Below are 15,506 nucleotides of genomic sequence, written 5' to 3' on the forward strand. Positions count from 1 at the left end.
AAATTTTGTGCCAGGACATGGGGAAGCACTCGCTATCGAAAAGTTCCGTGGAGGAATTGAAGAATATTCTTTTCAGTGGTCCACAGCTTGAGGATGATGACTTTCTAAAGAATTTGAGAGATCCCACCCAAGTCATTAACAGGATGTTTGCCCACAAGTGGGAGGAGGAGGGGAAAGAGGTGTGGTATAATGGCAGAGTTACGGCATGGAAGGAGGAATACGAAGTAATATATGATGGCAACAGAGAGGTCTTTTTTATGACGGTGTCAGAATTTCTGACAGATGTTCATCTGGGAGACATTTGCTTTATCTCCATGTAACTTCTACAGTATAATAACAACAACAATAATAATGATATATAGTATTTATAATGCGCACATATCCACCTTGATAGGTGCTCAAGACGCTTGTATATATTACCCCGGCTAAGCTAGTCTTCTTGCTGAAGGAAATTGGTTCCAGGATTGGGATTCGAACCCACAACCCACTGATTGCAAGGCAAGAGTCACAACCACTAGACTACGATGCTCCCATTCACTTCAAAGTTCAAGCCAAGGTATACACAAATTTACCTATAAGAAGTTTCTTACATTCTGTTATGACATCAAGTGGTAGGATCAAAATTTATGGATAGAAGGAAGTGAGACATTGATAGTATTGTATAGTGGAAATGGAAATTCAGTATAAGATCAAAGAGGTGTTTCACTAACATTTAGGCTTGACAGTTTGCTTATAAAATCAAGCTTGAAACCCATGGTATGCAAATTAATGGAAAGTATCTTTGCATTGGTCAGATAATGTGCGCTATTGCATATACATTAATTGGATTGCATGCTAAATAAAATGTGCAACATGTGCATGTTAGGGTCAATAGTGGAACTCTCAGTCATAGCTAAAATCTTATTGAAACACCTTGCAGGTATAACAATATTCTTGATTAACCCATAGAGGTACACAGCTTTCTAAAGGTTTAATTTTATCTCCTTTTGCTCCTCAAATTGGCAACAATCATTAATTTTCTATCAATTTTCATACTTTGAAAAAAAATATATATAACATGCGTTAAAATAATATATAGAAGATCTTTGCTGAAAAGTTGCCAATTTGCATTGTTAAAAAGCGATTTTGTTGTTTTAGAGAGCATGATTAGCACAAGTAAAATGGCTTTTACTTATGAACTTTACTTATGAATGGCATGACGTTCGGTATTCAGAGTGGTATCAAATTTTTCAATACATTTTTCTCTTTCTGATCATACATGTGTACTTGCTACTGGTCAGAATGAAGAGAAACTGCAAAAGTGTCTCTAAAAGGAGACACGTTGTACCTCTGTGGGTTAACAGTTAATTTTGCAGGAACTTCCCACCCTTCAGAAGAATCTTGTTATAACTATATTCCTGCCATAATTTGATGGTCCCAAGAACGTTTTGATGATTTTTCACTGTAATTTATACATGTATTGCTCAAAATCACACCCCCCCCCAAAAAAAAAAAAAAAATCCTTTTAAGAAAAGAGAGAAAAAAATAAAAGAGAAAAAATGGAAGATAAAGGGGGGAAATGAGAAGAAAGGGGTTCTTTGCATAGACTGGCCTTCCAAAAAAATATTCTGGCTATGCCACTATTTGTGCATACACTAGTTTCAGAGAAACTGTCGGATCCAGAAAAAAAAAATCAGTAAATTCAAATTCAATTTCAAATTAAACAATTTATTGATTCATATCCACAGAAGGATAATTCTCAAATAAAATTAACCAAATGAAATGAATCAAATGAAACCAAATTAATCAAATGAAATTAACAATGCAATAAAACAATATTTATCAAGAAACAAATATCCCCTATGTAACAAAACTAGTTAGAAATATTTCGAAGGAAAAAAGAGAAAAAGGAAAAAAAAAAAAAAAGCAAACCAGAAATATTATATACCAGTACACAAGCAGTAATCAATCAAAACAGAGTAATATCTGGCATATCTGTATACATAGCAAATAATGGATATAACTGATCGAATAAAAAAGTCTGAATAATATTGTAGTGCTTCTCTTACACAATAATTAACATTGACAAATTTATAAAAAACCTTTACCCTCCCCAAAAGAAATAAAATAAAGAAATGAGAATAGTGTAAAAACCCCAACAACATCAGTACTTATATTAATGTGATAATTAGTCAGCCATGGATTCAGGATATATACATAAATAAATACAGAAAATTCGGTGTTTCAATAAAACTGTTGGTTAATTGAAATGCATCACCACTTGTCTTCAAGTCTTCTTTTCTTTTCATAAATAAATATTTTTTTTTTTTTGGGGGGGGAGGCTATCAGTAGCCTTAAAGTTCTATATGTAAGATGCATAGACTGAAGCTTCATCTAGTCTCAGAAGAGTGAAGAGCATCCTTAATAGGAAGTCTTGGACAAAAAGGTAAGTCTTGGACAAAGAGGGAACTGACTTTGGAGCCCATGTAATGTGGATTCCATGACGAATGGGTCCCTAGAATAGTTCTTTTAATACCTGCGAGCAAAAAGGAGAAGAAATTTGATAATTAAAAAAATAGTCAAAAAATGTAAGGAAAAGTGAAAAAAAATTAAACTTATAAACTCAACAATAAAAATTAAAGATTTGTAATGATGCTATGGTTAATATAAAAACACATTTCAGAAAGTAACTGGAAGGGGGGGGGGTTATTTGCCAGCAGGGATCCACTAAAAAAAGGGGGTTCTTTTAAAATGAACCTTTTTTTTTTGGGGGGGGGGGGCTTGTCAGAAAAGGGGCTTCATTGTCGTTTTGACAGCACCCCCCCCCCCCTGAAAATCATCGATCCCTGAAAAGGGTCCACTTTGTCCACATTTACAACCCCCCCCCCAAAAAAAAAAAACTTCTGAATTTAGGGTATAAAAATGAATTATTTTTTAAAAATACAAACCTTTCCAACTGAAATCCTGGGATTAATCCCCCAAGCCCCCATGATTTACACCCTTGCTTAATACTAGTGAAGCATGTGATATGAAGCTATTCAAAATTCCTCTTAGAAAAGACAAAGTTCCAAAATTGGAAGCAAACAGTTATTGTTTATTTTTTACAGAAAATTTCAAGGTGAAAAGACTTCAAAAAAAAATATATTTATTCTATCTTATTATTATAATTATATATTTTTTTGCTTGCTTGTTTGCTGACTTGAATAATTGTACCCCACAGGCTTTACTCTTGTTATATTTTTAATGACATTTTAATTGAAGTTGGCATGGAGCTAAATTTGCATGAAATGAAGAGGAATAACGTGAATGACACATTAGTAAAAGTTTGACAAAAATCAATCCAAAAATAATCTTTGAAGTTTTAAATATTTTTTGCTTTGTGACGTCACATCCACCCGGCACCGCATCCAAATCGCCGTTGGGTAGCGCTAGCGTATGCACTGCCCGTACCCGGTACTGTGCAGATTACATCATCCGACTCGTCGAGCAAAGCCAAAGCAGCCGTCTACTAAGCTCGCTCGTAACACGCTGGTGTAAGATATCAGTCCGATCGGGAGCTTCCGTTCGAAATCTCCATTTCGAACGGAAGCTCCCGATCGGACTGATACCTTACAAATTTGCTCCTTTGGCTTTGGCCAATACCAAATAGAGAAGCACCCCGCGAGAGAAGCACCCCGCGAGAGAAGCACTGCGCGCTGCCGAAAAAAATCTGCAGCGACGTCTTATTTGAGCCTAAGTAGGTATGAGTCATAGCCACTCTGGTGCGCCCGCCCACCAGCGCACTAGAGATGACGTAATGTTATTGAGTCGCGTAGGTTCATAAATTTCTGCCACTCCGAGAATTGAAAAACTCCAGTCAAGGTAGGCAGGTTTAAAATTTATTTTTATCCATAACTAGCATTCTGTGGTTATAAAAATGTTGTTTCTATGTAAATTGGGTGTGTTTGAACATATTCTGAATGATAATTTATTACAAGTTCTAAATTGAAAATTTCAATGATGAAGCCTATTGTAAATTGTGAAGCTTAACTTGAGACAAAGTGGGCCTTTCCAGTCGATGCTGCCGAACAAGGCAAGGACAAGGTGAAGAATTTAGTTTAATTTTAAATTTATCTCAACTCGAGCATAGACATAGTCTAGACAACACAGAGAGGAGGAGGAAGAGGAAGTTTATGACTGAGATCAGTGAGAGGCGAGGGAAAGTTGCTTTTAAGAAACTCAATTCGAAGGCAGAAAATTTTGAGAAAATGTTATTGAATATTGTCAATAATGGACAGCCAAACTTTGTGATGATCAATAAATTAAACTAAGCTAAAAGGAATTGGAGAGGTTCACCCTTCACCCTGATGAAAAGTTTGTTGTGAAAATGCCAGAAAAAAAGAGAACTATGAAGGCTTCATGAAACTTAATCAAACTTGAACTTCAAAGATTTTTTTAAAGCAAGTTATTAGAATATTAAAGGGGAATCCAGCCTTGGCCATAAAATGCTGTGTGGGGAAGGAGAAAAATAAATGAAACAGAATGGTGAAACTTTGAAAGAAATCGAACAAATTGAGATCACTAATACTATGTAGATTTCAAATTGGCAACTGGGTAAGTAAATTATGACAAGGGGCAAGGACAACTTTCCCATAGGCCATGTACTTTATTATCAGGGATGTGTGGTTTTCTCCTAAGTACCCATTCCCCTGGGGCAGTAATCCAAATATAACCCATGTAGTATATTGTTTTATGTCCTCATGAAAGAAAAATATAATTTGAAATAAAACTTTTGGGAAAAATGACATTTTAGCCATAATATGTATTGGAGTACAAGAAAGAGTAGTCCTTGCCTTACATCACTATGACATCCCAAATGCGGCCAATTTGAAGTCTCCATGGGTATAGTGATTACCAATATTTACAACTTTTAAAAATTCATAACTTTCTTGTTGTTTGTCCGATATTGTTCAAACTTTCACCTATCAACTTGTCTGATTTTTCTTTTCCTTATAAAAACAAGTTTTTATTTGGGTTGGATTCCCCTTTAAGTATTTGATATAAATACATGTATGTGATCTTTGAGCAACTGCCCCATATTGCACAAATTCCAATTTGTTAATTTAGTACGTGGTGAACAAAATTCTTTTTCTTTCAGGAGAGGGTGTGAGGTGATTTATTCGTTATGATTGAAGTTACAATAAAAGCCATTTCCAATTTTTAAGAAAATGACATTTCATTGATTTTTTTATAATTAGAAAGTCAAAAAGGGGCCTAAGCTTTCGATCCTAGCAGAATCTTCGTCGGAGGCAAAATGACAAACATATAAAGTGGAACAACCATAATATAGACCACAAACAAGCTACAGCAACACTAGAAACAAGGAGACAAAAGGGGCATTAGTGAGTAGAGAAGACCAATCAGGTTAGTGAAGGGGATGAAAGAAAAGGAGTAGGCAGACACAAAGGGAAGTTAGTGTAAGTAAGGCCAGTAAAAGACCTCAAGCCAAGAGGGATTAAAATAATGAGGCAGGCAACATCAAACAGGATCTGGAACAAAACAGTGATAATGGGATGAAAAACAAGAGAATTAGTGAGAGATGGGTCAAACAGGTTACAAAGAAAGGCTTAATAAACTGGTGCATAAGAGTGGGGGAAAAAAAGAAAAAGAATGGGGAACAACTGATAATGTGCAAAAGACATATAAGTATATATGATAAAGCATTAAACAAACTAAGAGAAGAAGGTAAGTGTAAATATGTATCTATAAGTGATATGTATATAAATATATCCAAAAAAGAAATGTATATGAAAAAATATATAAATACACATATGGTGTAACTGAAATTGTAATCCGCTAGGTGTGACGGGAAAAAAACATAAGACTATATAGTAGGGGACAAAAAAGAAGGAAAAAAAAAAAAAAAAAAAAAAAAAACCTGTATATGTGAAAAAGAGGAAGCAAATTGCCTAAAAAGGTAAAAGCAAATATAGAAGAGAGGGGGTGTATTATGAAGAAACCATAGTATACATGTAAATAAGCAAATGTGGTAAATCTAAAAGAGGTGAGTGGAGAAAAAACAAATATATATATATATATATATATATATATAATAATTATTATATCGCCTGAATAAGGAAGGAAAAATTGGAGCTGAGCTTGTATGAGATATGGGAGGAAAGTAGAGTAAGAAACTATAATGTAACTATTCAAAAGAGCTGAGGGGAAAAATTATAAGTATATATAAATTGAAAGTGGATAGGAAAGAAAAATCAGTCGTTCCCCTCTTGGATGTTCAGGCCATGAGGTTGGGTGGTGCGAAGTCGTCTCATCCAGAGCTTCTCCCTGCTAGTACGGACTGAGTCAGGACGGGTACCTAAAGATTCGATGCCCTGTAGCATCATGTCAGTGATGGAGTGGTTGGGGAGGTTAAAATGGCGGCCAACTGGAGTGTCCAGCTTTGCTGTGGTGACGGTGGATCTGTGCCCGTAGAATCGTTTCTTGAGTGTGGTCTTGGTTTCCCCTATGTATTGTACCCTACAAACTCTGCAAGTGATGAGATATACAACATTAGTGGTAGTGCATGTGATGTTGCCCTTGATTTGGTGAGACAGGCTGGTAGAGTTGCTGGTGAAAGTATCGCCCTCGTGAAGGTGTATTTCACATATGATGCACCTGTTGCTGGTGCATTTGAAGGTGCCATGCTGTATGGGAGAAGAATGGTTAGTGAGGGAGGGCACTTCAGCACGAACAATGAGGTCCCTGAGATTCGGTGGGCGTCGGTATGCTAGAAGGGGAGTATCGGGAACGGCCTGTTGGAGACGATCAGAAGTGTGTAAAATGTGGTGGTTATCAAACAGGATTTTGCGGAGAGGGGGTAGATTGGGATGGAAGGTGGTCACAAGCGGTATTCTGTCGGTGGTCTCCTTGTCACTTTTTGGTTTGAGAACTTCAGATCTGGGGAGAGAACGAACTTTGTTAATTGCCAGTTGGACTGCCCTGGCCCCGTGGCCCCTGGCACAGAGATGTTTCTGCAAATTCCTGGCATGGAAGGAAAAATCAGGGTCCTCGGAGCAGATACGGCGAAGTCTGAGGGCTTGACTGTAAGCGATGCCGGTTTTGCAGTGACGGGGGTGGCAGCTGGATGAGTGGAGGTACTGGTGGGTATCTGTGGTTTTTTTATAATAATATAATAATAATATAGGTATATTTACCCAGGGTAGCCACTTCAGTTTCGAAAACTGTTCTACCAGCGGGCCCTGCTATTATTATTTTTTACTACACAAAATATGGGGAAACTGCTCGCATATTACGTTACAAATCAAAATACAAAGATTCTGCTAGGATCGAAAGCTTAGGCCCCTTTTGACTTTCTAATTTACTCCATTGGCTCTCTTTTATTAGATAAGCAGTTTTCAGCAGCTTCTTTTTGCCAAATCAAAATATTAAAAGTTTTATTATTTTATAACTTCTTAAAATATTTGATGGACTTTCCTCAAACCTTCACCAATATTATTTTTTTTTGCTATTTTACAAACAACTTTTGGTCAGTGTGAACTACCCCTTTAATCCGTAAAGAATGATAGTAATCTCTCATGAAATCAAGACAAGAGTTATTATGAATTTTTTAAGGTTTTACTTTGTGACAGTCACAGACGAGTAACTCCTCATACATGTAAACTCCCCCAAATTAAGGGGAAGTTCGTCCTGACAAAAAGCTTAATGTAAACCCAGGAAAAAAAAGAAAATACTGGTGAAGGTTTGGGCAAACCCATCAAAGATTTATTAAGTTTTTAGAATTTTGATTACTGGTATTTGATTTATGATGTCTATGCAAGCAGCTTTCCATGTATCTTGAATTTTAAAAAGCAATAAAATGTCATTCTCTCAAAAAAATGAAAATGGTTGCTATTGTCTATTGTACCAAGTACCAACATACACATTATTTTAATCCCATTCCTGATAGAAGAAATTATTAGTTATAAATCATGAACCATTAAAACTTGAAATTTTTGTATTTTATTTTACATAGCATATGGGGCAGCTGCTCGTATATCAAAAATAAAATCTTGAACTTTCTGTATAATCTTTAATGTAATTTCCTCACACCTTCACCAATATTTTGAATTATTTTTTTTCTTCTAGTATTTGTACAACAAACTGTTTGTCAAGGTTTGATTTTTATGATTTATATACATGGTCATAAGTTGGGTACACTACAATTGGGTGATATTTTTTCATCAAAAATTCTGTGATATATTTGCTCATACCATTGCAATGCCTGGCTCAGTTTTAATGGCTGATATACAGTATCTCATTTTAAAGCAAATTTAATACTCTTTTATTTTGTTCAAAACCTTTAGATATTGATTTAATGTTGAAGCAAGACATGTTTGAGTGAGATTCTATTGGGCAATGAGGTACATGTAACATGTAGACTTTAATTCATATGATTTGCATTTAATGTTGAAAAAAGTGCATTTTTACTGGTCAATAATATCTTTGCAATGTATTGTGTCTGTATGGCCTTATATCAAGATAATTTAATACTCTTTCACATCTCCTGTGAATTTTTATTAAATATTGAAACAAGACAAGTTTAAATAAAATGTGGGTGGGATGACAAACTGGGTGGATGCAGTGTTGGAAAGATCTAAGTCTCGACTGTATGCAATGTCAGACAGCTGGGGAAGAAATGCAATGTACATGTAGAGAGAGAGAGGGAGGAAATAAACAACATAGGAAAACGAAAAAAACAAATAATCATCCTACTTTTTCCTTCCCCCATTTTTTTTTCATTTTTCAGTTAACAAAATGCCCCCAACAAAACAATGTGTTAATTCCTACTATACCAGATTTTTATTAATTAAAAACGAATTATTTGCATAAAAAATCAGTGGAAAACGTATGGCAAACCATTTCTAAATATTTCCATTTTCAGTGGTACATGTACACTTCATGTACATGTATGAATGAAATGTATTGTTTTTTTAGACAGATTAAGTTATCTGAATAATAATCAATGAATGCATTTTCTTTGTCAAATGTTGTAATATGAATTGTCAACTAGAAAATACATATCATTTTAGTTTTGTTAAAAAAAATTGTTTTGTACTATTAAACAGGCTGTCACATTTTATTACATGACTATAAAAAAATTCTCCTTTTTTCAACAAATACATGTATTCCTGCCAGAATCATTTGGCACATTTATAATTAACATTTATTGAATATTATTAACCCGGCAGGATTAATTCCTTGAATGCATGAGCGCTGAAAGGCAGCTCGGGCTAAAGCCGGGGTAATAATAATAATAACATGTGCCTCGGAATATAATATTTCTAGATAGATGGCGCTATATAAAATGCCTATTATTATTGTTATTATTATTATTGAATATTCAAATGTTGCAATCAAATGTCTAAAAAAAAATCAAAACTGCAAACTTGATTTCCATCCAACCAGAAGTGTGTATTGTTTGAGATTTATGCTTGATTTGTTGAGTTTTATTCAAACGCAACTCTTTCTGCAACAGGATATACAAAAAGAGTATGGAATGGGTTCAGTCTGCTGCCCTCTATTGTTGGCATGTTCTTTGAAAATGCTAGAAAAATGGTAGAAAATATTTGTAGAAAATGTTTTTTCAATTATGTATTTGTATATATATTGAATTGTTATTTCAAGGTGAAAATATTTATGAAAGTCTGTAGGACCTACTAATATTATGGTATTCACATAATCGTTGCCAAATGGTTTGAAGTCACATGGGCTCTCCATTGCTGACGTTGTCCTCATGAAAGTGACTGGGGCGTATAATCTGGAGAGATTGAACAGCTCCGTCATGTTCAACTGCTATGCATTCAAAAGTCACAGAACTCTCTAATATGTGAATAATAATGAAACAGCCACCTAGAATATACGGGTTGCCCAAAATACACAAACCCGGGATACCTCTCAGACCAATAGTATCATGCATAGGTTCATTTGCCTATAACCTATCAAAGTACCTGGCGGACATCCTGTCCCCTCTCACTAACTGCTCAGAACACACGGTTTCCAACTCCAGTGAATTCGCTGAATTCACATCGGAGCAGACAGTTAACGAACAGGAATCCATGATCTCTTTTGATGTAGTCTCCCTCTTCACTAACGTACCGATAGAGGGCGCATGCAGTACGGCCCTGCAACGCATGCAATCCGATCCCACATTATCAGAACGTACCACACTTATGCCCGAACAGATAGCCGAACTCCTGGAGTTCGTCCTCAGATCCACATATTTTCTGTACAGAGGCTCTTTCTATGAGCAAACAGAAGGAGCAGCAATGGGTAGCCCAGTCTCAGCGGTTGTGGCTAACCTATATATGGAAGGTTTTGAACAGAACGCTTTGCCCAAGTGTCCTTCCACATGCCACCCTCGGGTGTGGAAGAGATACGTCGATGACACTTTCATAATCGTAAACAGATCCGAAACAGACAGCCTACTCTCATACATGAATAGCCAGCAACCGTCCATCCAGTTCACTCTGGAGACTGAGCAAGGAGGGAAATTAGCATTCCTTGACACGCTAGTCCAAAGACACGAGGGCGGGAAACTCTCCACCTCTGTCTACCGCAAGCCCACTCATACAGACCAATACATACCATATGATTCTCATCACGACAAATCGGTCATGAAGGGTCTTGTTAAATGCCTGTTCGAAGAGCAGCACGTATCATAACTCACCCACCTGAACTCCCGAAAGAAAGAGCACACATACGTGGCGCCTTGTACAGCAACGGCTACCCACGCCGTTTTATCAAGAACACTTTCAAGAAAAAACAACCACCAAGGGATCAGAAGGTTTTCAAGACTTGCACAGTCTTGCCATACATAGATGGCCTCTCACAACAACTTAAACGCCGATTAGAAGGTCACGGTATCCGAACGGTTTTCCGCTCGGACACCACCTTACACAAACAGCTTGTACACCCCAAAGACCCTATCCCTGATCACAGACGTGATGGCGTAGTATACAACATTCCTTGCCAGGGATGTGACGGGTCTTACATCAGAGAAACAGCCCGACCGATAGTTGAACGCATTTCTGAACACAAGCGCGATGTTCGGTTACAGCGAACCGACACATCCGCGGTGGCAGAACATGCTTGGGAGAAGCAACACCACCCAGATTGGGAGGGTGTACATTGCATTGCTAAAGAGAGACATTGGTATACACGCAGGATTAAGGAGGCTATTAGTATACGTATTTGTCCTAACAACTTCAACAGAGACAGCGGGATCGACATCCCCGACTTCTGGATGCGAACCATCCGACAGCACAATACCCCCTAACCTGGCAGTGCACGCCGACCCGATCGTTCCCGGCCCCGAACGAGGGACCGCTCAGCTAGTCAGCCCCCACCCACGGGAAACTAGCGAGCCCGCCAATTTTGTCTAATTTGCATATTGCCGACCCACGGCGTATTTGCATATACCCCCGGCTTATTTGCATATACGGATTACCGGCCGCACCGCATACCGACGCAACGGATCAATGCCCACCTATTGTTCTCGCGTTCATGCGTACGGTCCTGGAGATTAGTATAAATAGAGTACGTTTTCAGATAATTTTCGTCACTTGATAAAGAGTTGCAGCGGCACTCGAAAGCTCGTGAACTTGTAAGCTAGTGAACACTTTTTGCGAGAGTGATCACAAATTTCCTAGAAAGCCAGTGAACACTTTTTGCGAGAGTGATCACGAATTTCCTTGTTGACCATAGTAGATTGCGAGACAAATGAATACCCTCTAGCAATATAATGTATGTTTATTTATTATTGAAAGCACCATCAGGAAGTGGCAATGTGTATTGTTATGGTTACGATACAATTTCCTGTCTGTAATCTTTTGAATTATTAAAAGAAAGCCACAATAAAAGGAAGCATGATGAGATCCCAGACCATCCCTGGGGCCTTGGGGGGAAGCTTTAGAGTGTGTGTGACCTATAGTAGCTTGCATTTTTCACTCTGTCCTCCTGAGATGGATTGGATTTGGACAGAAGCTTGAAAAGTGCAATGAGATGATAATTTCCTGGGGCTACTTTTCACAACAATGACAACATCCTGCCTACATATAAATCTGCTACATTTAATAAGCTTTGACCAGGGCTCCTTGTGTCTGGTTTCCAGGGCTCTTTTGAGCACAGTTCTGGGGCTAAATCACACCCAGCTTCTGTGTTTATTGTTTCCATGGTGAGATGAAGACAAGATAACTTAAAGGGGAAAGAAACCATTGGAACAAGTGGGCTTGAGTGGAAACAGAAAAATAAAAAAATAAAAACAAAGAAAGTTTGAGAAAAATCGGGCAAATAATGAGAAAATTATGAGCATTTGAATATTGCGATCATTAATGAGCAATGCATGTATGGAGATCCTCCCATTGGAAATGCAACAAAGATGTGTGATGTCCCATGTGAACAACTTTCTCTTTGATGGACTATAAAATAAAATATGAAAAAAACTATGAAATATCCTCCAAATGTCTCTCTTTGCTCTTTTATGTGGTGATACAAACTCTTTTACCAAATAACCATGTTTTCTTTGAAAATCTATATTACATTTATATGCCCTTCTTTAGAAAGAATACATGGTCTGATTTTTCTCAAACTTTTGTTGATGTGTTTCTTCAATTTTTCTGTTTTCACACTTGTAAGCTATCTTGTTCCAAAATCCAAAGGTTTCATTTTCCTAAAGTTCAGAAGAGCATGATACTGGGTCTCATCAAATCAACTTTGGTTTTTAATAGCCTCATTGACCCTGGTTCATAAAAAAATAGTAATTACACAGCAGAGAAACCTTGATTTTGATTGACTGCTGAACCTTGTTACCATTATCTTTCCATTTGACAAAGATGTAGGCCTTCATGTTTTATGAAACTAGCCCCAGATGTCAACCTTGAGTTGATTTTGATTGGCTGCTGAATGTGGTAACCAAAGTGACCAAATAACAAAGTTATCATAATTGTTAAAGTTCTTTATGAAACTGCCCCTGAGGTCATCGACTCTCACTCGCATAAATCACTGAGTAGTGCATACTGTTTTGTGAAAAAAAGTGAAACTTTAAAATATCATAACTTACTTATTTTACATCCGACTTTGGATGAAATTTTCAGCGTTATTACTATTTGATTTCTCTATTGATTCAAATCAACATTTTTCTGGGGTGGCATTGACCTGTAAGGCGATCAATATTTATTATTTTCCTTTTTAGATATGATAGGCATCTTCCCTTCAAAACTGAGTCCTTCAGATAAAACTAAAAGCTGTTTTACCATCATAGTCTATTACTATCAAAAGAAAAGGAGCATACACGTATTAGGGCCATTTAATTTCAATTATTAATGTGGAGCACAAAAACAATGACAAACAAATGACAACTTACAACAATGATCTGATATTTGTTTACACTGAAGTGTCAGTATGACTAGGAGATTGTTTACATGTATTTTTACATGTGTGTGGTTAATTATTATATCCTATTATGACCTAAAGCCCCGTGGGCGTATACATTCCAAAGCCTCGTCTTTGTTTGGGCCTGTTATTAACCACCTACGTTTTATTGACAAACCATTTCATACAATTTTCTAACTTTAAAGGTCAAGTCCAACCCAGAAAAATGTGGATTTGAAATCAATAGAGAAAAATCCAGCAAGCATAAAATTGGAAATTTATCAAAATCGGATGTAAAAATAAAGAAAGTTATGACATTTTAAAGTTTTGCTTATTTTTCACCAAATATTTATATGCAGAACTCGGTGACATGCAAATAAGGCGGTCGATGATGTCCCTCACTATTTATTTTGTTTTTTTATGGTTTGAATTACACAATATTTCAATTTTTACAAATTTGACCAAAAGGACCATTTTGACTGAACCACAAAATGTTAAAACAGTGGTAATTCCACATACATGTACTGTACTAGTATGCAGGGGAAAATAAAACTTCTTTCACATTGCCATGAGGAGAAAATTAGAATATTTCATATTATGACGTCCTTTATAATAGTCCCTTCATTTGCATACCGACCAGGACACAAACTGTATTGTGAAATTAAGCGAACCTTGAGAATGTCATAACTCATTTATTTTACATCCAAATTTGATGAAATTTTCAGTGAACATATTAATTGGATTTTTCTCTTTTTTTTTTAATCAACTTTTTATTAGGGTGGACTTGTCATTTAAAGACATCATTAAATCCATGTACACTGATGGAGCATCCAGGCATCCTTAACCATTTAAGAATTAATCTGAATTAAAAAGATTGTTGATTATCATCAGGTAATGGTCCTAATGGAATCTTTATAAATATGTTTTTATTACAGTTTAGAAAAGACTTGAGGCAAGAAGGGGAATATCTTGATACATGTATATTTATTTTAATTAATAATCTTGTGTCTTGGAGGAGTCATGACTGAAATTCTGTGGATATATATAAAAAAATCAATTAAAAAGAAAGATACATACTTCTATGCGGTATGCCTTTTAGATTGCACACTGTAGATGTATATTATTAAGCTAAAATTTATGTGTTTTGTACATCACATTCAAATGAAATGCATCGTCATTTGTGGAATAAACCTGCACCAGAAATGATCATACTGTTCCTGTAGGAAATGGAAACAAGTTGACAATGGTACATTATTAATAAATACTACTTGGATATTTTTTTTTGTAGTTTGAATGGTTTGTTTGATCATACCTGTCAATTTTAACAGTGATTGATTGATTTGATATTGGGATCACAATATTGGAAAGATTAAAGGAAAATAATGTACTGTACAATGTACTACTGTATGTATACTACATAGATCTTTCAATTTAATATTAGTAATACACCATAAAAAAAAAAACTTATTGTAATTTTACACTGGACCTTTAATGACATGTCATGCATCATATCATATTAAACTTGATTGATAGTAATCATTTCAGTTCACAAAGGGCAATGACACGCTTCAAGGATTATTTTTGAATAACACCAAAACAAATTCTAAAAATATTAGGCAATAACAAAATTCCTTACATTTTTGTCAAAAAAATGTATGTAGTATTTACATGTATCCTTGTAAAATAATTCATTGAGTAATTTTGTTTTTGATTGAACTGGACTGAGCAGTTTATTGCTCTGATCATCAAGAGCATTTACATTTCTTGATACTACTTGGTGAGTTTTATTTGATATTTTTTTATTTAGTACAAAATTAGCACTAGAATTCTTCCTCTTTTAACATCCTGTACACTCCTGACTCCTGAGTGTTCTTGCGAGAGAAACAAAGATGAGTGGGTGTTTCATAAAGCTATTCTTATAAAAGTTACAAGAAACTTTATGAATGACTGGTGATCCTATCTTGTGGTAAATTATGTGCACCAAATGTACATTGAAGTCTTTCATCAAGTAGTAAACAAAATGAGAAAAAAAGGAGGGGGGGGGGGCACTTCCATTGACGAGTGCATACATGTACCAGGCACGACCATGAGGTTTTTTAAAAGCACCCTAGACAAGTATT

Source organism: Lytechinus pictus, chromosome 14 (assembly GCF_037042905.1).
Source record: "Lytechinus pictus isolate F3 Inbred chromosome 14, Lp3.0, whole genome shotgun sequence".
Classification (NCBI taxonomy): Eukaryota; Metazoa; Echinodermata; class Echinoidea; order Temnopleuroida; family Toxopneustidae; genus Lytechinus; species Lytechinus pictus.